The 23,193-nt window shown below is 42.3% G+C and overlaps 1 protein-coding gene across 3 annotated transcripts in view; it reads left to right on the top strand.

The window, feature by feature from the left end:
* The first annotated feature begins 254 nt into the window (after positions 1-254).
* The window catches only part of ARHGEF28 (Rho guanine nucleotide exchange factor 28), a 339,510-nt gene continuing 316,571 nt past the window's right edge, over positions 255-23,193 (top strand). Inside the window, exon 1 of one of the 3 annotated variants that reach the window (XM_061393271.1) lies at positions 255-481. The gene's annotated coding sequence lies outside the window, so the exon portion shown is untranslated. The other 2 variants (XM_061393269.1, XM_061393268.1) reach the window with 2 other exon arrangements.

The following is a 23,193-nucleotide window of genomic DNA, read 5'->3' as shown; positions in this document are numbered from 1 at the left end:
CTCTGGCTGCCCTGTCTGCAAGGTGGCCTGGGCAAGGTGAGGACGGACAGGGAGGCGAAATTGACCACCGCCTGGGAGGGGTGTTGGTGACAGCTGGTGAAGGGGTGTCTTGGTATACAGTTCCTTTGGCCTACTCCCCTGTCCTGTTCTGTCTGGTTCTGACAGGTCTTTATAGGAAAACCAAAACAAAGACTCAAGGTAATTATGAGAAAAATCAAATGGGTTGTTGTTTACTTGGTAAGTCTAGTTAGACTCTTTTCGACCCCATGGATTGCAGCATGCCGGGCTTCCCTGTCCTTCACTATCTAATTATGAGAAAGATCAAATGGGTACTTTTGTCTTTAAAACTGCTATCATTATCTGAAATCACTTTTAGGAAGGCCTGGTTGATGGAGAGGCTTCTCTGCTTGGGGTTGTGATCAGTTCTAACCAGAAAAGCACCGTGGATGGTAAGGGATTCCCTCTCATATTGCTGTTTATGGTAAGTAACAGGATTTTTATGTTTTTGAATTATGATGATTTTTTGTAAAAATTCTGATTTTAATTTTATTTTTTGTTGATTCTTTTTTAAAAAGTTAATTTTTATTTTAATTGGAGACTAATTACTTTACAATATTGTGGTGGTTTTTGCCATACATCGACATGAATCAGCCACGGGTGTACATGTATCCCCCTATCCTGAACCCCCCTCCCAACTCCCTCCCCAACCCATCCCTCTGGGTTGTCCCAAAGCACCAGCTTTGGGTGCCCTGTTTCACTCATCGAATTTGCACTGGTCAGAATTATGATGACTTCTAATGAGCCCCTTGCGGGCGTGAACACGCAGAGAATCACACAGCTGGTGAAGCTCTGGGCTGGAGGATCGTGAGCCTCGAGAAACAAGAGGCGTCTACTGATGTTTAGGTAAGAACTGGAGCACGTTCAGTCACAACGGTGGTGGCTTTTGGCCGAGGGCAGGCTGGGCCTTCCTCGGGCCCTGCACATCTCCTTTCAGGCGCGGGCAGCCGGCCCCTGACTCCAGTGGGATCCGGGGCGCGCGGGCGCCGCCATCCGGGCGCAACCTCGCGCCCGCGGTCCCGCAGCCTCTCCCGGTCTTGGTGCTGGGGGCCGGGGGAGGGAGGCCCAGGCGAGCGGCCGCCGGCGGCGGGAGGGGGCCGGCGGAGCCCGCGCGGTACGGCAGCTTCAGGTTTCCTCCTGGAGCCCGTGTCGGGCGCGGCGGCGGGCAGGCCGGGCCATGTGATGCCGGATCCAGCGGCAGCCGGCAGGCGCGGAGAGAGCGGGGCGTCCTCAGCGGCGGGCGCAGCCAGCCCGGCCCCGGAGCGCGGCTTCGGCTCCGCCCCCTCGCGCCGGCCGGGCCGCGCCGCAGCCGCCGGGCGTGGGCCGCTTGGGGAGAGCCTCCCAGGCTCGGGCGGCGCGTTCCGGGCGCCCGCGGGCTGGGCGCGGGGGCAGCGCCTCGCTCGGGCGCCGGAGGCTGTGGGGCTGCAGCTCCGGGTAAGTGCTCTTTGGAGGCTCCATCCTCGCGTCCCCCGGCCCCTCGGGGCGGAAAAGTTTGCCCGCCTCACCTGAGTTCGCCGTCGCGGAGCTACTTTCTCCAGGCTCCAGGGTCTCCAGGGGGTGGGAGGAGGTGCTGCCGCGAACTCAGCGGCGCGAAGGATGGCCGCCGCCTCCCGGCCCCTCGGGGACTGCAACAAGTGCAGAGGCGGCGCGGCGGCGGAGCGCGGGGTTCCCCGGCCGCGCGGCCCCTCTCGCCCCCTGCCGGCCCCGCTCCGGGGACCGGGGATGGGTGGGTGGAAGCTGGGTCTCTGTCGTTCGGGTGCCGGGGAAATCAGCGGTCTTCCTGCGGTGGAGAAGAGAGAGCCTCGAAAGCTGGGATCGCCCCTCCCATCAATGCCTGGCTCCGGGGTGAGGGGTGCGCGGCGGGTCCCCGGAGAGCAGCAGAGCGAGCGAAATTCCGCTCAGGACATAAGCGCCAACGTTTCTTTCGCGTGGAAACGTAAGTGTGCTTTAAAAGGTATCTATAGTTATCCTGGTTAGGAGAGGCGGCCAGAATTCCTTTGGACTTCCATAGGATTATGTGGTGGGTCTCTTTTCCACTGGGAACCTGGGGTGTGCGTGGTGGTCCCCTAACGTTCCTGTGCTGGGAGTTTTCCACGGTGGGGCATGATGACGTCCTGTGCTGGCGCCAAGGAGGCTTCCTCGCCTATGAAGGGCTCTGTAGAAGCTGGGTGCTCAGGCCGCCTTGGAAACCCAGCTCTCGTTTCCCAGACACCAGTTAGATTTCCAGGAGAGAATCCATCTGCCTCCCTAGGAACCCATTGCAGCCCCTGCCCCTCTCCTTGGTTTCAGTTGGCAGCAACATCTGTGTTTGCGCAGCGTCTCCCTTCTTGACCCCTGCCTGGGTAGCGATAGACCTCTGCAGATCCAGAGTTAAAGAGGTTTTATCAGCAGACCCCCACCAATAGATAAAAAATAAGAAAATGTAAGATGTTTAGACAGAATTGATCATTTGGGGTCCCATGGGGCCCCAGGTTTTCTAAAGCTTTGCCATCTTGTGTTCTAGGCCTTGAAGATGTCAGGGGAATTGAAGTCCTTTTTTTCACAACAAAAAATCAAAGACCTGTTCTCTTGGGTTCTGTGGGTTGATCTTTGAACAGGATAGTCCAAGCAGTGACAGCTTTACCTGGGAAGCTTTTAAATTTATCTGTCTTGAGTTTTTATATGTGCATTCTTAAAGCACATAGGTATTTACCTTATCCTGATTTATGGCCAAGCTGACTCCTATGGAGTTATTTGGAGGAAAACAAATGACTACTGCAAAAAACCTTTGGCTTTTTTCTTACACCACATAGCATTTCAGTTTAATATTCCTTTGTGGACTTTCTGTGTGATTGTTGTGCTCATTGACTTTGATCCAGTAGGAATTTGGATAGCAGCAGACCTCATGGTTAGTGACTAGAGAAACTGAGGCACAGAGCTAGCTATTGGGCATGTGACTCAGGTGAATGCCCTGGCTAATGTGAGAAGGCAGAACAGAGAATTAGTGTTTGTCCTGCTTCTGATTATGTTTTCTTCCTTATCAAAGCCATATAACCTGGTCAACCAAGAACAGGTTATGTAACAGGTGTGTCCTTAGACTTTCCTTTGAAGCACCTCTCCTGTCTGTTAAGCAGTTTAGAAACACTTAAAGGTAGAGAGGAAAACAGTAGTTGGTAACTAAGGCTCTGTGAAATTTCATCAGGTTCCTCACTTGTGTTTCACACCTTTTTTTTGTTTGTTTGCTTAATCATGTGAGTACTGCAGAAGAGTCTGGAATATTTTCTCATTGTGCTTTTATAAGAAACTACTCTTGGGGCTCAGACTTAAATTTCGCAGGAATTTCAGGTGAGCTCTGTTACGTGACCTCCTTTGGTATATGAGAAAAGGAAATGTGTTCTAAAGAGGTATTAAAACATAAAGGACTATAATATTACTTCTATATTAAGGATTCTGTACAGAATTGGTAGCCCCTATACCGGTACTTAAAGCTCTAACTTCACATTCAGCCAGAGTTTATGACCAAGTGTGACTCCCCAGAAAAAAGATTTATGGTATAAATGTCGGAAACCCCCTTGCAATTGGAATATGGCTAGAATGGTACTGCATAGAGTCCAGATTACTCTCAAACTGCCAGGCCAACTGTAATTTTATTATGCTTTAATTTACTGATCAGATATGGCAGACCTGATTTATGTAGTTTTTGTTTAATTGCATCTGTATTTATGTTGCTTTAGCGGGACCTTGAATTTGTTATGAAGAGATGGGCCAAGCCCAGCAACTCCTGTTGAGAGTTCTAAATTAAAAACAGTGTTATAATGGAAGTGCACCAAATTCAGGGAATTCTGCCATGTTAGAGTTGTACTGCAAATATTATGCCACGTTGTAGGGCTTGGGTCCAGATCCCTCCCTTAGGCCAGGCTGGGCTTAAGAGTTATTTTTCTTAAGAAGTACAGGTCAGGTACTAGATCACAGAGCATTTTGCCCTGATTGGATGGTACTCTGCCATTTTTGTCCAGTCTATATAATCCTTAGTTCTTGTGCTATCATCTTGGTATTTAAAAGTTCTTAAAACCTCTAAGCAGCATCATTGCTATTTTGCATTCTGGCAGTCTCTATCATGTTTCTCTCTTTTGATGAACATTTTCTTATATGTATTTGACAAATATTTGAGGACCTATTGTATGCCTGGCTCTGCTCTCTGCTTTGATTCTCTGTACTGTGCGGTTCATATCTAAGGCAATACTTTGCTGATTTTAGAATTTTTAGGATCTGTTGCATTTTGAGTGGGCCTCTCCACACTCAACACTAAGACTTTTGGCTGATAAAATGTCAGGTAACTTTTTTCTGTGACAGTGCATCTTCTTAGCTTGACTGCAATTTTTCTCTTGAAATTTGATCTTGGGCACAATTGTAATTTTCTTATTTCTACCATGATTGCTCCTGGACTTTTTCTCCTGGATAACCAAGGTAATGAGATTTGACATTTTTAGTATGAAGGAGAGTGAAAACATAATTGAATATTGGGCATTTGTTCCAGTGATCTTGATTTTCGACATTTTTATAAAAAAAATGTAATCTTCAGAGGTACAGTCTCTTATTTTAATCCTCAATTTGGTATTTTGAGGTTTGATTTCTGGAGAGGGTTGATGTAAAAGGAGTGCCTCCTAGCCGAGAATGAAGGCCAGCATAGGAGAAGACGGGCGACACCTTCGCTTTACATAACAGCATGAGTAGAACCAGCACTCAGATACACTGCCTGTTTCAAGTGGCAGACTTTGACTGTTGTGTACATGATCATTTTACCTTTAAAAATGCTTAAAATGTTAATATGCTTTCTATGTTTCTCTCAGACACAAAATCCCTTAAAAAAAGCATGAAATATATTGCATATATCAACAAAATGTATGGTTTAGCTCTTAGATTCATTATCATACACTAGTGATTGTGCCCTTTTCAAGGCTTGCACCTCTTCTTCCATTATTTTATAATTTAAAGCATTTATCCTTTATAAATTATCACCAAGTGGTTAAGAGTGGGGACTCTGGGGCCAGTCCGTCTCATGAGATGGACCTGACTCTGTCGCCTCCCTCTACCTCAGGTTTCACATCTGTGAAATGGGGATAATCCCTGTAACCTGCCCTCTAGGGTTGCTGGAGGAATTCAGTGAGTTAATTTGCAGAGAGCACTTCTAGTAGTGCCTGGCAGAGATTAAGTGTCAGAAAGTGATGGTTAGATTGATAACAAATGGAAAAGAGACATTGAAAAGGGAGCTTGAGCAGGTTCTCCAGGTTTCAGAACGCAGTGAGATGTCTGTGTGATCTCAGGGGGCAGGAACTCCCGCCCTCGGCTGGGAGTCCAGGGCAGGAATGGAGACTGTCTCTGGCCTCTCAGCTGTGTAACCTGGGGCAGGTATAACCCCTCTGTGGGTCTCAGCTTCCTCATCTGGTCACAGAGGAACGAGTAGACTTGATGGTCTCTAAGGACCTGCTGCTTCGAACGTTCGATACAGCCCTGAAATTTGAAGGTGAGGAGGGTGAATGTCAATTCAGCTTTTGCTGTCTTGGGCAGCATGGCCAGGATGTACTGTCGACAGGGTCAGTCCTGCACCTGCAGCGGGTGGTCGGAAACATTTGAAGGATTATGAAATAATACTATTAACTTACCTCACCTTGATCACCAGACAGTCATCAGGTTGAAATGACTGAGTTATCTTTCTGGACTTAGTCCAGAGGGACTTCAGACATGAAAGTCTGGAGCCCACGCCTGTGGGTCATAGACCATCCTGCTCCCTTTCTTCTGTGGAAAACCCCGCTCCTTGTGGAAGAGGGCGGGGTAGAGCTGAGAAGGTGAAAAACAAGTGGGCTGATTGTTTCTGAATTTCATGATTAAAACATTTTCACACCTGATACAAGGGGAAATGTCACCAATGGCCTTTGCAGGGATGCTGTAAACTAGAAGGGTTTGGAGAAAAGGCAGTCTCTTAAGGACTTCTAACTATCGAGGAAGTTTTCGTTGGGCTGAATGGTTCAGGCAAGTCCTTCTGGGGCAAATTTGTCTCTTCCCCACTAATGACTGTTGTTTATTGTCTGTGCCTGGTCCTTTTTCTTGCTCCACCAGACTCCTGGTTTGCTGTGTGGCCAGGTGTTAGTTTAAAAAAGTATGGGGTGCTCAGTGATTAATGAGATTATGGGTTAGTTGAGTCTCTAGCCCAGGATTCGAAGCCTGGCTGTTTGTTGGAATCACCTGGGTTCAGAATCGTTTAACTTGGGGCCAGCATCATCTTTCAAAAAGGTGACACTAATTACTTATAAAAGGGTTTGCTAGCTACTTTCGTAATCTTTAGTGTTTCTGGCTTTCTGCAGCTGAAAGAATCCAGGAAAGGGTGATTTTCATGGCATTCCTTTTAAATGATCGGCAAGTCACATGTCTCCTATTGCCTGGTCTCATGGACCTTCTGCTCCCATTAGCCAGGACTAGTAACTGCCTGTGGAACAAGCCCTGTATTTCCTAACTTCTTTGACGTTGTTCCTTTGTTCCCCTTTTCTTTCTAGCTGAAGTCTCTCGCAGTCCTCAAAGCAAGCTTAAGCCACCATCTCTGAAACTGTTGACTGAATTCTCAATTTTCCAACTTGAGCGTAAGCCCATTTATGGCTAAAACGCCGATTTAGGCTACTTTGTAGGGTCTCCAAGCAGAATATACATATATTGGATGGTTGTTAGTAATTCCACTGTTACATCAAGTCCTAATTTACAGCATCCCCACAGATGCTAATGGTGATGTTTTCCTTTGTATCAGGTGTGGATTGCATTGGAAAATATTGAGATACATGGGAGGGAAGGAGAATGTTGCTCAAGAAGTTAGATGGCTGGTCCTTCTCAGATATAAATGAGAGGCTACCCAGGCCTCTTTAGGTAACTGTACGTTCTGTCTCAGAGAAGGCAATGGCACCCCACTCCAGTACTCTTGCCTGGAAAATCCCAGGGACGGGGGAGCCTGGTGGGCTGCAGTCCATGGGGTCACGAAGAGTCAGACATGACTGACTGACTTCACTTTCACTTTTCACTTTCATGCATTGGAGAAGGAAATGGCAACCCACTCCAGCGTTCTTGCCTGGAGAATCCCAGGGATGGAGGAGCCTGGTGGGCTGCTGTCTATGGGGTCGCACAGAGTTGGACACGACTGAAGTGACTTAGCAGCAGCAGTACATTCTATCTGGGGAAATGAATGAAATTCTTGTTTAGAGTTATAGTCTTAAGACTGAAGGAAACTCGAAAGGTTTTTCTCTAGTTTCTAGCAAGTGAACAATCCCCATGTATAGCATACCTCCAAATGGTTGACCATTTGATTATTGTCCTTGAATACTTTCAGTAATGGGGGATTAATAACCAGAGATACCCCAGTCTGTCTTTGTTTTCTTCCCTCAACTTTAGATACAATTACTTGTCAAATTGTGCAACATGATTTGATATACATGTACATTGTGGAGCAATTACCAGGATCAAGATGATCAACACATTTATCTCCTCACATAGTTAACTTTTCCTGTGATGAGAACACTCAAGATCTACTCTCAGCAACTTTCCGGTATGCAATATTATATTTTTTTAACTATAGCCACTGATGCTGTATGTTGTCTTTGTTAAAATATCTGTGTAGGTTCTCTGCCCATTTTGTTTGTTTTGTTTTATTTAATCATTTGACTGCATGGTGTGTCATGTGGGATCTTAATTCCCTGACCAGGGATTGAACATGTGCCCCCTGCTTTGGAATATTAACCACTGGACCACCAGGGAAGTCCCTACCCATTTGAAAAATGAGATTTTGTTCTGCTACTGAGTTGTATGAGGTCCCTTATATATTTTGGATATTAACCTCTAGATATATGGTTTACATATATTTTCTCCCATTCTGTAGGTTGCCTTTTCATTTTGTTGATGGTTTCTTTTGTTGTGCAGAAGCTTTAGTGGTGGCTCACACGGTTAAGCATCTGTCTACAATGTGGGAGACCCGGGTTCGATCCCTGGGTTGGGAAGATCCCCTGGAGAAGGAAATGGCAATCTACTCCCATTGCTATTGCCTGGAAAATCCCATGGACTGAGAAGCCTGGTAGGCTACAGTCCATGGGGTCGCAAAGAGTCGGACACGACTGAGCGACTTCACTTTCACTTCAGTCACACTTGTTGATTTTTTGCATTTGTTCCTTGTTCTTTCGGTGTCATATCCAAAAATCGTTGCCAAGACTGACATTAAGGAGCTCCCCTGCCATATTTTCTTCTAGGAGTCTTATGGTTTCAGGTCTTACAAGTCTTTAATCCACTTCAAGTTAATTTTTGTGAGTGGTATAGGATAGTGGTCCAATTTTATTCTTTTGCATATGTATGTCTGGTTTCCCCAGCATCATTTATTGAAGAGACTTTTTCCCATTGAGTATTTTTGGTTTGATTGTTAAATATTGACCATACAGGCATAGACTTATTTCTGGGCTTTTAGTTCTGTTTCATTGATCTCTGTGTCTGTTTTTATGTCGGTACCATACTATATTGATAGCTTTGTGATATAATATGCAATCAGGAAGTGTGATGCCCCCATCCTTGTTCTTCTTAAGACTGCATTGTCCATTCAGGCTTTTATTGCTCCATACACATTTTAGGACAATTGTTTTCTATTTTCCTGAAAAATAATTGCAGTTTTGACAGGGATTACGTTGAATCTGTAGATGGCTTTGGGCAGTATGGGCATTTAAACAGTATTAACTCCTCTGATTCATGAACACGAGTATCTTTCCATTTGTCTTCAGTATCTTCGGTGTCTTACAGTTTTTGATGTATAGTTAAATTTGTTAAATTTATTCCTAAGTATCTTACTGTTTTTTGATGCTATTGTAAATGGCATTATTTTCTTTATTCTCAAGATGGTTAATTAGTGTACAGATTTTTGTATGTTGATTTTGTGTTTTGTGACTTTACTGACTTCATTTATTAGATCTAACAGTTTTTTTGTTGGAATACTGAGGATTTTCTATGTAAGATCATGTCATCTTCAAAGAAACATTTTTATTTCTTCCTTTCCCACTGGACTGCCTTTTAATTCTTCTTGTCTAATTGCTGTGACTAGAACTTCTGTACTGTGTTGACTGGAAATGATAAGAGAGGACATCCTGTCTTATTCCTGATCGTGGAAAGCTTTCTATCTTTTCACTGTTGAGTATGGTATTATCTGTGAGTTTGTTATATATGGCCTTTATTATGTTGAGGTATGTTTCTTCTATACCCAATTTGTTGAATTCTTATTAAAGGATGTTGAACTTTTGTTAAATGCTTTTTCTTCATTTGTTAACACATTTATTGATTTATGTATGTTTCTTTTTTCATTAATTTAAGTGTTAATCACTATAAACTTCCCTCTTAGAACTGTCTTTGTTACATCCCAAAAGTTTTTGTATGTTGTGTTTCTATTTTTAATCTCAAGATTTTTGGATTATTTGAGTTCTTCTTTGACCAGTTGGTTTTTTAGAAGTGTAATTTAATTTCCACACATCTGATTTTTATTCTGACATTCTTCCTGGTATTGACTCCTAGCTTTAATCATTGTGGTTGAAAAAGATATTTTATATGGCTTTCATCTTCTTAAAATTTGTTAAGACTAATTTTGTGACCCAAAATACTCTCCTGGAGGATATGTGTGTGCGTAAGAAGAATGTGTATTCTTCTGCTGTTGAATGGAATGTTTTGTATGTTAGGTACATTTGACCGAAAGTATTGTTTAAGTTCTTTATTTCCTTCTTGATTTTCTATCTGGATAATCTGTCTATTGTGAAGTCCTCTACGCTTGCATTGCTGTTTCTGCCTTCAGATTTGTTGTGTGTGTTAAGTCACTTCAGTTGTGTCCGACTCTTTGCGACCACGTGGGCTGTAGCCCTCCAGGCTCCTCTGTCCATGGGATTCTCCAGGCAAGGATACTGGAGTGGGTTGCCATTCTCTTCTCCAGGGGAATCTTCCCGATCCAGGGACTGAACTCGGTCTCCCGCATTGCGGGCAGATTCTTTACCATCTGAGCCACCAGCATGCATATAATTATAATTGTATATCCTCTTGATGAACTGACCTCATTATTATATAATGACCTTATTTGTCCCTTGTTACAGCTTTTCTCTTAAAGTTTATTTTGTCTCATAAGTATAGGTACCCCTTTCTTTTAGTTTCTATTTGCATGGATGTCTTTTCCTATCCTTTCACTTTTAGCCTGTGAGAGTCCTTAAAGTTTAAGTGAGTTTCTTGTAGGAAGCATATACTTGGGTCTTGAGTTTTTGTCCATTCAACTACTCTTTATCTTTGAATTTAAACCATTTACATTTAGAGTAATTTAGTTATTGATAGCAAAAGACACACTGTTGACATTTTGTTAATTGCTTTCTGATCGTTTCATAGTTCTTTTGTTTTTCCTCTCTAACTGTCATCCTTTGTGAGTTGATGAGGAGGCCTACCAGGGTTCTCCTACTGTTCTTTTATTTATGGAGTGAAATCCCTCCAAGGGGATCCTTCTTGACACCAAGCTGCTCTGGACTGAGGGATGGAGTGATGACAAATGCTTCCTAGGCTTTTCTATGCTGTCATCCTCTGTTTTTGAGCTCCACAGGGTTTCTGCTGCTGCTGTGTAGCCTAGAGCTTTCCCAGGACTGTGTTCATTGGTTTGTAGGTGGGCCATCTTTGGAAACCTTACATTTTTGAATGGTTTGTAGGTGGGCTATCTTACATTTTTGAAAACTAATTACATACCCTACCTTGAAGCCTATTTAAGTTGGTAAATCTTTCAACCCTTGTTAAGTGACATGATATTGAATCATCTCACTACCTTGAATACTGAACATATACCAGTTTGCTATGTTCTTCTTATACGCTGACTGATGGTAAGTAGAACCATTCTAACCCTTGCTGAGCTCCCCCTTTCCTCCCCAACATCCCTCCCTGCCCCAGTAAGCACTGAAGCCTCAAGGTTAAGATTGCCAGCTGCAGATTACCAAAGTAGGGAGACTCTTTAGCTGTTACTTTCTGCCTTGTGTTGGGTAAGTTATCTGGACTTTTAGTCTGTTTTTACCTATTTCTCTTAAATAGAGTTGTTAAAAATGCTTAGCACAGAACCTGGGATAGATAGAATAATTTCTCTTAACAATGGCTTTCCAACCGTAGTCCTTCTAAAACAAGATTGCTGACTCTTGATGGTCAGTCATCTCGAAATAACTAAGTTTGTTTTTACACATGTTGCTGCTGAGTCACATCTCTTCATTCATGGATGTGTACAATTGGCTTCTTAGTCCCATGAATAAAACTTAATATTTATCTAAATTTCCTGTATATGACCATCTGTTCTAGCCTTTCAAAGTCTTTTAGATTGTTTATCTATACATTAATCATTCACAACCGTTTTTTATTCCAAGTTATCCACAGATTATGCGTTTCTTCAGTGTTTTAAGGAATAAAATTGTTGCCTAGGCTGAGCTCAAGGGCAGAACAATTTAATGTTTCCGTACACAGGGCTTCCCTTGTGACTCAGTGGTAAAGAATCTGCCTGCAATTCAGGAGACTTGTGTTCAGTCCCTGGGTTGGGAAGATCCCCTGGAGGAGGAAATGGCAACCCACTCCAGGATTGCCTGGAGAATCCCATGGACAAGAGGAGCCTGGTGGGCTACAATCAATAGGGTCGCAAAGAGTTGGACAGGACTGAGCACACTCACACATACAGACTTTACTTCAGATTAATGTTTATCAGTTTTAGGTAAAGTTGTTCAGAGACTTATTCCTGTTTGCACTAGCATCTGATTCTTAATTCGCCATCCTGTCATAAGGATATATGCTATATCAACCAAATCTACTGTACATCTGCTATATGGAATTACCAGTTTGGTGACCACATGGTGGAGTGGGGTTAGTCTCATGTGACTTATTCTTACAGAACTTACCCTGGCTCCAGGTAGCTACTGCTTCCTCTGAGGTACTCAGACACCAGCTTTTTAGTCTACTCTAGAATCTTGCTTGTGATGAGTTTGAAGCTCTTCTGTCTCTAGTTTTTGTTTTTTTAAAAAATCTTTATTGGAATATAGTTGACTTACAATGTGTTAGTTTCAGGTATGCAGTAGAGTGAATCTGTTATATGTATGTCCACTGTCTTTTAGATTCTTTTCCCACATAGGTCATTAGGATTGGCTTTTTTGAAAATTGGCGGTCTCCTATGTTTGAATCCTGTCGTTGTCCACAGTTCTTGGTAGATTATGACTGGAAAATCTCACTGGGCTCTTTTCCATCTTGACCCTGTCCAGAGGTGTCCTCTTAGGATTGACTTTCCCACTTACAGAAGTTCTTTCTGTCCTCTTCAAGTGGAAGGTTTTCTTCCTCCAAGAGTAGACAAAGTCTCAGTCGCTGTGGAGGAGTTCTCCTTATCATCCATCTACACTACATCACCAGTCCTAAGAAGATCTATCTATTCCTTCCTTGATGTTCTGCCTTAAATAAATTGAAGTAAAAATCTGATTATCTTTAGTTTTTTTGGCAACCTCATGTTATTTGGGCCTTTGGTCTGTCTGACACAGCTCTTAAGAGCATGCTGTCTTCATTATCTGTGCTGGAAAAGAGGCAGGGAGGAGGATAAAAGCAAAGCAATTATTTTTATCATCTGAATGGAAAACAGCACAACGCTGGGAATTGGGAGGCCTGGCTTTAGTCTTGAGCTCCTTGAACATAATGATCTCTCTATATCGCCACTGAATCCATATCGTCTGCAAATGGGAGGTCTTGGGTTACTTCTTTGAACCATGGTGATTTCTTTAGGTAGTGATTTCACTGATTGATAATAACATTTGGATGGGCTTCCCTGGTAGCTCAGCTGTAAAGCATCTGCCTGCAATGCAGGAGATGCATTGTGTAGGAGCTGTGGGTTCGATCCTACTGTGTATCAGCATATAAATTCGTGTATAAGAAATGGCTCATTTAACTCTTCATTGTTACCTTTTATGAAATCACCAGCTCTGCAACTTGTCAGAAGTTCTCAGGGATGAATTTCTGGAAGTTGTTTTTATACCCGCTCTCCCAGCCCTTAAAGACTTAGCCAGTTTCCTGCGGGCCACTCACTATTCTTGGCTGTAAGGGGCAACACACAAAACCTATTGTCAGCGCTTTATTAAGTTTTAAATGGATGTATTCTTAGGGGGAATAAAATAGAAGCATTTCTCTTAAATGGTATCATTCATGTCAAAGTTGTTATATAAAATACATATGTATTTTTCTTTTCCCATTTAATAACCAGAAATGATGATAGCCTAATAATTGAATGTAAAACACAATGTCAAAAATCTTTAAAATCGGTCATGGGAATTCGAGTTGTTCTTTGTTCTTTACTTAGAAAGATTCTATGGGACAGAAACTATGAGGCAAAGGTCTCATGGCTTTTGATTTTGGGCCTTTTAATAAAAACTTTTAAGTTGGGGTGAAATAGATTTCACATATAGTTAAATTAGGTTGTTTTGCAATAAAAATGAACACTGTAGATTACTTTCATATCTGTAGAAAGTCCCAAATTAGCTTTTCACTTGGTTTACTTACAAAAAGGGGGCTGAGCTAGGGAAAATTCAAAATTACTATGGAAAACGTTCATTTTGAAAGAAACGCCAAGTAGAATTTAGGTACTGGTTTGTTGGTTTTTCTTAAAATTAAAAATAGAATAAGCATTTCTTTTTTCTTTCACCTTCATAGTAGGAAACTTTATGTTTATTGTCAGTATGGCATCTTTATGTACAAGTAGCTGCAGAAATTAATAGACATAGACAAGATGTCTGGATTTCAATTTAAGAATTTTTTTTAGTGGGAGTGGGACGTGATTGCTGGTGTTTTGTGCCTTTTATTTAAAAATGATGGTAGATTCTCTGTAAAAGAAACATTTTAAAAACATAGTCTGGGGATAGCAAAGGCTGAAGCAGAAGCAGAATTTCTGTTGAAATCTTAGCACCTCCACCGACCTACTGGGGGAGTTGTGCCACCTCTCCTGGCCCTAGTGACCTCATTTGAAACCTGAGGAGTTGGGCCAACCCTTTTCTGTGGCACATCCTGTCTCTTCAGTTCTGTGCTTCTCTGGAGGTAAGGATGGTGTTTTAAGCCTCCCTTAGATTACTGGCCGACTGCTTGGTTCCTAGAGCGCTTTCAGACACTTGAGTGGCAACATCTGAATTGTTCGGGAAACTGGGTTTGAAGAAGCCACTTCAGGGTTGCATCTTTACAGGGAGAAATGGTTGCTCACAGCCTGAGATTTCCCTGTGGTGGCAGCTCATGTTGTTGTTATCTGAATACTTCATGAGCAGTGAGGTGGAATCAGCCAGTAATAATGTCGTAATTATTTTTAATTGAATCCACACATGACTGAAAATGGGTATTCATTTCATTTTAGCAGAAGGAGTTAATGTCCCTAACTCCATTTAGGATAGGTGGAGAATAGGCACTGATAATCATTTTTTGAAAAAATTTTTGAAAAATGCCAATTTTTAGCTACAATAACACTTATAATGGCTCTTTCTTTCTCCTCCTCTGCTTCCCCACTTCCCTCCACTTTGTTTTAAACTTGTAAAATCAAGTAAGTGAAATCCCTTTTTTTTTCAAAAGGTATAGCAAATTTATAAAACCTCTGGTATTTAATGTAGCTCCTGATTAGTGATATTAAAGAAAGCAAAATTGTACTCATGAAAAGGTGCCATTTTAAGGCATGGCACCTCAAGATAAAGATATCTTATTGTACTTGTGATGTGGACACTGGGCATTTTTCTGTTTGGGATTTTACTTACTGGATGTGGGGACTCTAAACATTTATCCAGGAGTTCTTTCCAAAGCTTTTCTACCTCAGGGAGTTTAAGAGTTCTGTTAGAGTTGTTTTTTTTTTTTTTTTCCTATTAAATCCTAGTTTTGCTGGTAGAGAGTTCTGTTATTTTTCTGTTGACCAATCATGAAACAATGGTATTGAGTGAGTAATAGTTACATAATCACAATAGTAAAACATGTTTATCTGCTTTCACAATCAATAGCCAGATGAAAAATAAAAGATAATTACAATTGCAAGCCATAATGGGAACATGATTAACCTAACAATATAAAATAATAACGTACAATTTAGGCGGTCAAGCAGAGTGACGTGGTAAGTGGAAGTGCGTGCATGTACATGTTTTCATCTGCCCAGCCAGTCTTGCTCTTTTGGTTGGTGCATTTAATGCATTCACATTTAAAGTGATTATCGATATTTATGATCCTAACACCATTTTTAAAAAATTGTTTTGGGTTTATTTTCTGTAGGTCTTTTCCTTCCCTTTTGTTTCCCACCTAGAGATTTTCCTTTAGCACATGTTGTAAAGCTGGTTTGGTGGTGCTGGTTTCTCTTAACTCTTGCTTGTCTGGAAAGCTTTTGATTTCTCCATCAAATCTGAAGGAGAGTCTTGCTGGGTAGAGTAATCTTGGTTGTAGGTTTTTCCCTTTCATCACTTTATATATATCACGCCATTCCCTTCTTTGTAGAGTTTCTGTTGAGAAATCAGCTGAGAGCCTGATGGGAGTCCCCTTGGATGTTGTTTGTTGTTTTTCCCTTGTCACTTTTAATATTTAATCTTCCTCTTTAGTTTTTGTCCGTTTGATTACTATGTATCTTGGTGTGTTCCTCCTTGGGTTTGTCCTGCTTGGGATTATCTGTGTGTCCTGGACTTGGTTGATTATTTCCTTTCCCATGTTTTGGAAATTTTCAGCTATTATCTCTTCAAATATTTTCTCAGGTCCTTTCTCTCTCTATTCTCCTCCTGGGACCCCTGTAATGCAAATGCTAGCATGTTTAATGTTGTTCCAGAAGTCTCTTAGACTGCCTTCATTCTTTTCTCTCTATTCTGTTCTGCAGTAGTGATTTCCACCATTCTGTCCTCCAGGTCATTTATCCATTCTTCTGCCTCAGTTATTCAGCTATTGATTCCTTCTAGTGTTATAGTCATCTCTGTTTGTTTGTTCTTTAGTTCTTCTAGGTCTTTGGTACACAATTCTTGCATCTTTTCTATTGTTTTTCTGAGATCCTGGTTCATCTTCACTATTATTATTCTGAATTCTTTTTCTGGAAGGTTGCTTGTCTCCACTTCATTGAGTTTTTTTTCCTGGGGTTTTGTCTTGTCCCTCTATCTGGGACATAACTTTCTGCTTTTTCATCCTGGCTTAACTTTCTGTAATGTTTTTGTTTTAGCTGTTGTGGGGACTGTGGTTCTTCTTCCTTCTTCTGTCTGCCCTCTGATGGAGGAGGCTAAGAGGCTTGTGTAAGCTTCCTTATGGGAGGAACTGGTGGTGGGAAAAACTGGGTCTTGCTCTGTTGGGCAGTGCCCTGGTTATAAAGCTTTAATCCAGTTATCTGCTGATGGGTGCTGATGGGCTCCCTCCCTGGTAGTTTTTTGGCCTGAAGTAACCTAGCCTTGGACTCTATGGTAGGGTTAATGGTGCCCTCCAAGAGGGTTTACGCCAAGGGCGACCTTCCCAGACTGCTGCTGCCAGTGCCCCGTCCCTGTGGTGAGCCCCTGCCGACCCACGCCTCCACAGCAGACCCTCCAGCACTAGCAGGGAGTTTTGGTTCGGTCTCCTGTGGGGTCACTCTTCCTTTCCTCTGGGCTTGGTGTGTGAAAGATTTTGTTTGTGTCTTCCAAGAATGAAATCTGTTTCCCCTCGTCCTGTGGAAGTTCTATAATCAGACTTGCTGGCCTTCAAGGTCAGATTCCTGGGGATACCCAGTCCCTTTGTTGGATCCCCAAGCTGGGAAGCCTGGCGTGGGGTTCAGAACCTTCACAACAGTGGGAGAACTTCTTTGGTATTGTTGTTGTTCTCCAGTTTGTGGGTCACTCACCTGGTGGGTATGGGATTTGATTTTGTCGGGATTGCACCCCTCCTGCCATCTCGCTGAAGCTTCTTCTTTGTCTTTGGATGTTTCTTTTTTGGTGGGTTCTAGCATCCTCCTGTTGGTAGTTATTCAACAGCTAGTTGCAGCTTTGGTGTTCGTGCAGGAGGAGCTAAGCCCATGTCCTTCTACGCCACCATCTTGAACCAGAAGCTGGAATTCTCTGCTAGAGTTTTGAACCTTCACTGAGTTGAGCTTGGCTAGTAATTACTGTGAGGCAGGCTTATATGGGTGCTGGGGGCTTAGAGAGAAGAGGCTTGGAAATATTAATAGCTTTTGAGGAGCTCTCAGTGCTGTCAGATCAGCAGCCATGAAAGAAAGTGAGTGTGTTGTGATGTGGAGATGGCAGGGGCAGGGTGCTCTCAGCTGCCCGGGAGATGTGCCTGGTATAATGGGAGTCAAAGTGTTGCCCGGTCTTTGTTTTGTTGTTATAGTTTCCTAAACATCATCTGTATTGTAAATATGTATCTGCCTCAGTGATGTTATAAAAACAGAAGTGAATTTAAGAAATAGACATTTTAATGAAAATCTGTATACTTAGTTCATAAATATAATTGGAGTATCTTTTAGATGTCATAACTCAGCACTTACTTTGAAACTCTTATTAAACTTATGTAATTGTTGCTAACTAAACTTTTCAAATTGTTTGTTATCAAACATTTACAGTAACTGTTTGGTAAGGGGCAGGGGAGAAATTGGTTATTATCAAACTAAAAGTCCTATTTTGTATTTATTTACATTTGTTTTGGCAATATGCTTATAATGATTTTATATTTTAAATTTGTATGGAAAAACCTAGCTCTATACACACACACATACACACACACACACACAAACACTTTTTTCCCTAATTACAGACACTTGAGAATGGAAGCAATTTTATAGATTTCTCAACGTTGGATCAAGGGGGGAATTGATTCTAATGTTTCTGTTGTTGGGCGACAGCTCTGCAGGACTAAGCACTCCACAACTTGAATTACATTGTGCCCACCAGTTTTAAACTAGGGGAGTCAAATGGTAGTTCTTTATCTTTCCTGATGGCAAGAAAAATAGACATTTCAACTGTGCCTTTAGATTCGCAATCAGGTTGATGGAAACAAATAGCCCCAGGTCATTCACCTTAAAACCTAAGTAAAGAAACAAACAGTCGGCCAACCAGAGGTGTAGAATTGGTATAGAATTTAAAGGCTCAAGAGGCAGTTTTCTATGACAGTTAACCTGGGGTATTCTCTAATGCACATTAATGAAGTCTCCTTTATGTACAGCTGGGAAGGTCCCCTGGAGGAGGAAATGGCAACCCACTCCAGTATTTTTGCCTAGAGAATCCCATGGACAGAGGAGCCTGGAGGGCTACAGTCCATGGGGTCGCAAAAAGTCGGACATGACTGAGTGACTAATACTAATACTGATAGTAGTGACATTAAAGAATACTGCTGTGGATACCCTGAGTACATGCTGGCTTTTATTTTGGAGCACAGCATTGTTTGAACAGTTCAGTACTTAAAATTAAAAAATAAATGCCTTCGTGGCCACAATTCAATATCACTAAACTTACAGAGCATTTAAAGTCACATAGCGCTTAAAAGATACTGACCAAATGAATCACCGCCTCGTGTGTTGTTTTGACAGGAAGTGTATCATGTCTCAATAATTTCCTTAACATTTTTTCCTGCCAGGTGCCTGCTTTCTTCTTGTTAACTTATTCCCATAGAATTCCAAATATGTAGTTGATTTCCCTACTGATACTTTTACAGTTCCTTTTTCCCCTTCTTTAGAGTAGCTGCTGCACTTCTGTTCATATTGAATTCAAGGCTTATTACAGGGGAGAGAGAATGAGAAGCCCTTTTGGAGACTAGGATTCAGCCAGGATGCCTCTGTCTGGTGAGTGAATCTTCTTGGCTCCAGCGTGTAAAATTTTGTCAAGGAGGTGTTAAGACGTGCCTGTTGACAGACCGGGTCTGGGGCCAGATGAGCGTGAAATGTTGTTCAGTCATCTGTGCAAAGATTAGAGGGAATTCTTATTTCCTATGTATATATGCAATTGAATGCTTTTTTTTTTTTTTTTTTACATCAAACCTGAGCTACCCTGAAATAAAACAAGTTAGGAAAATAAGATCCGGGGCTCTGTTTTAAGCAAGGTGCTGTGCAGTGAGGTGCGTCGTGCCGGCCACGCTTACAGGGCGCTGTGTGCAGTGCTCTCGGGGAGGTGTGGGCTTAGGACCCCGAGGTGCTCAGGGTGGGGCTGCGGCTGGGAGGACAAGCCCGCCAAGGGAAGCAGACCTTCTTGGCTTGTAGCATCTTCCGGTGGAAGTAGGTGCAGAAATCTCCTTTTGCTAAATTAAGAAATTATGCGGATGTGGGCAAAGCAGAATGTTTGTCAGTAACGTGCAGCTGTTGGACATTCATGTGTTTGCCTTGGGATATTTGGGTCAGGGGATTTTTGACTAGTAAAAATGTATAGGTAGCATCATAACTAAACTCATGTACGCTTTATTACCTAATAAAAACACTTGTAAATTGTATTTTTATCAGTGAGTTATCAGTCACAGCATTCTATTTTATAGCATGCTTTGTATTTTTTGTGTGTGATTTTTGTGATTTACTGCTTGCTTTCTTTGGTAGGATAATTTTATGGGTTAAATCCCTTATTTTTCTTTCTTGGATACAGAATTATTGCATTTTAAGTATGCAGTAGGTAACTTCTAAAAACAGTGGTTTCTTCCACCAGAAATTTTCCCTTTCTTGTGGTGTGGGATTACATGGTATAGATAGTGTCTTATGTCACTAGACATTAAAAGCATGGAAATTCATAGTGTATCCCATGTAACATTGAAGACTGTAAGTAGATCTGAAGAAGGCATGCCTGTTGAGGTTATCACTTACACAATCACAGATGGTCCTTATGACACATTAGTATAGTATAAGCTTTTAGCTATGCTAGGAAGGTTAATTTTTCACATCTGTACCCTTCTATTTCGGAATAACAAATTTGTGTAGAAAAAGAAAAGCATTTATTGGCAGACCAGTCCATTTCAGAAATGTTAACAATGAATGTCCGATTTTTGTAATGCATTAATACAGGTGTCAAAACCACTATATGATTAAGGCCAGGTGCACGTATGGTGAATAGCATTCTTGAAAATGTTGGACATTTTGCTTGGACATTAGCTCTACGTTATGCAGAGTGATGGGAGTGAGGTGAGCTGGGCTGGGACTCCTCCTTGCATTCTTCTCTGCATTCCTCTGGCAGGGATCAGGCAGGAACCTCGCAACAAACCCATAAGCAAGACCCATATCCCCATCCTCAATTCCCTCATCTGCTCCCTTCTGTGACTCTCTGAGCAACATATAAACAGTTGCATGTACAATATGAAAACCCCTTAAGAAAGTTAAACAGCCTTATTAAGTATATTTTACATGGCTTGGGTCAGAGTGCCATTTACCTATCAGTTTGGCATTGCTTTGATATGTACTGTGCCAAAGAAAACTTCAGCCAGCAGAGGTCAAAGCGGAGCTTTCTTCTGCACTGCTAACATTAGAAAAAAGCTTAAAAGAATTATTCTGTCAGCTAGTTAAGAATTTATTAACAGGCCACTTTTGGGTAAAATGCAGGTGTTCTCAGTCTCAAAATTAAACTTGAGGTTGGCTGTGCAGACCTCGTTGAACTTCAGTAGAGCGTTTTGCACATCTGTGTTCCCTCTCTGAATGGGCATGATGCCAGCTGTCTAGATAAAACTGAAAGTGTTAAGTGTTAGTTGCTCTTGTGTCTAACTCTCTGCAACCCCATGGACTGTAGCCCACAAGGCTTCTCTGTCCATGAAATTCTCCAGGCAAGAATACTGGAGTGGTTGCCATTCCTTCTCCAGGGGATCTTCCCAACCCAGGGAACCTGGGTCTCCTGCATTGCGGGCAGATTCTTTACCATCTGAGCCACCAGTGACACCCCAGATAAAACTGAGTGGTCTGCCAATCAAGTGAAATTGCAGATGGAAATTCTTTGGAAAAGATAAGTAATATATTGATATAAAATCAAAGCCTAAAGCATGATAGCTCTGTGAGAAGTTACTGTGGCATAACTCTGTGAATATACATGTGGAAAAGCAGTGGACGTGATCAGTAGGTAATACACCAGTCCTGTGTCTTTTTGTTAACGCAGTTCTGTATTCAGTGACGTGAGAGGAAAATGTGGAGCCAGTTCAAATTAGGGGGGGGAAGTCTCAATGAGGCCTGTTGTGTAAGAAAAGAGGCCGTGAGGGACATGTTCGAGTAGGAATCCCTGATTCTGTACTGGAGGTTGCCAAAAATAAAACACAACAGCCCTCAAAGACCAGTGTTTTTCTTTTCTTCTATTGTTTAGCCAGAGCGTAAAACCACTTGAGCAGAAGCATTAGTGAGGCATTTTATGAGACCACAATCTCCCATTCCGAAAAAATAAATTACCACCAGGAGAGGAACTGTGAGTACCTCTTTTATGTATCGGTGGGGCTATGTACACTAAGTGATTTGTAAATGTCTTCCTCACTCTCGCGCTAAGAACTTTTCAGGGGTCCCAAGCGTTAGTCTCTTCTAATTCTTCAAAGCCAATGACAGAAAAACTCTTCTCTCTTCAGTTGGTGATTGTCATAAAAAGGCAACCACGGGGTAAAGACATTTTTTTTTTTTTTTGCTTGTCTAATCTGGTTTTTGGAGTCATGTTCAGCTGTAAAATTGTGTTATTACTGTCAACTGAGTCTCCATCCTGGAGATGATTTGGGCTAAGTGTACAGTGGTTATCCTAGAGTCTTGAGATGGCGTGGGAGGAACTGGCTATGTAACACAATTGGGAAAACCCCCTCACTTCTGGATCTTGGGATGGGGAGTGAGGATAGGGTACATAATGTTCCTACTGTGAAAGATGAATTAATTAATAAAGATTTGCTTAATACTTAGTTAAGTATGTGATTGCCATAATCCATAGGTAGAGCCGCTGTGTGTATGTATGGCTTTGTACAGTGGGGGAAATGACGCTTATGGAGCTTATCCAACCATCCAAGCGGTCCCTATATGAGGGCCCTGTTACAGGGAGAATGGGCTGAGATTTTCATCAGCTGTAGAAAGACCTCTTTGTGTCATTTGCTTTGAAGTTTGATAGTGATGATGCTGATACCCAGGTGGTAACTGCTTCCCCTTTGTTCAGCGCTCTGCTTGGAGCCCTGTGTGCATTATCTTTAGTTCCTTCAACAACCTCCTCTGTTTTACAGATAAGGAAATTAAGCAGATATGGGAGGTTAAACAACCTGCGCTAGGTCCAGCAGTTTGTTTATTGATCCCTCCTAGCCTGTGGGACTCCTCTGTCTCCCCACTTTTGCATGATGTCTCTCAGGAGGCTTAGGGGAGAAGGCAGCCTGTCCACATGTCAAAGAGACCAGGAGCGCTTCTGCTGTCTTCAGCTGATCCAGCAAGTGTTCACTGCCGTGACATTTTCAGGTTTGTCTTCTTAGTGAAACTGAGTAGCTCGTCTTTTTCACTTGTCACAATTCAGGAAAGACACTTGTCTGGGGCAGAGGATCTGATTTACATAGCTTGAAAAATAGAAGTTGATGAAAAATAGAAATTCATACACTTTTTCTTGTAGAATGTAGTATGCTATCTGGTGGGTCAATTATGAGCTCTTCAGTTCATGGCAGTTTCTTAGAGGGAAGGCTCTAGACTAGGCACAGTATTCTCAACCAGAGTTCTGACCTCTCGTTACCTGTGCTCTCTTCCCAGAATTTTTGTGCATTCCGGCAGCCTTTTGGTGATTTAAATGCGTTGTGATTTGAACTTGAAGGTGACTTCTGCTTTCGTCACTCCCAGGGATTTATGTTTGCTTCTGTTCAACTCTGCCACTCTGTATTTGTCCCCTGTTGGCCTTGATTCTCTCCTCTTGGGTCTTTTTAGTTTCCTAGGCATCGTCAGGGTGGGCAGGGGTCATGCCCACCTCCTCGCTGGCCACTTGGCCAGGGAACTGAAAAGAAAGAAGTTGTTTTCCTTCAGAAATCGACTTGAGTCAGACTGGTTTTACTGTCGTCATGCACTGGCAATTATAAACGATATCTGTTAATGTTGCTTCTCCTCCACAAAATCCTTCACTTTGTCTAAAAAATTCTTGCAGTCACTGTGGCATTTTAATAATACCCATGAAAGCTTCAAATTAGTGCATTTTAATGACTTTTTAATAAACATTGGATTCA

Source organism: Bos javanicus, chromosome 20 (genome assembly GCF_032452875.1).
Source record: "Bos javanicus breed banteng chromosome 20, ARS-OSU_banteng_1.0, whole genome shotgun sequence".
Lineage (NCBI taxonomy): Eukaryota > Metazoa > Chordata > Mammalia > Artiodactyla > Bovidae > Bos > Bos javanicus.
This window is presented reverse-complemented; position numbering and strand designations above follow the sequence as displayed.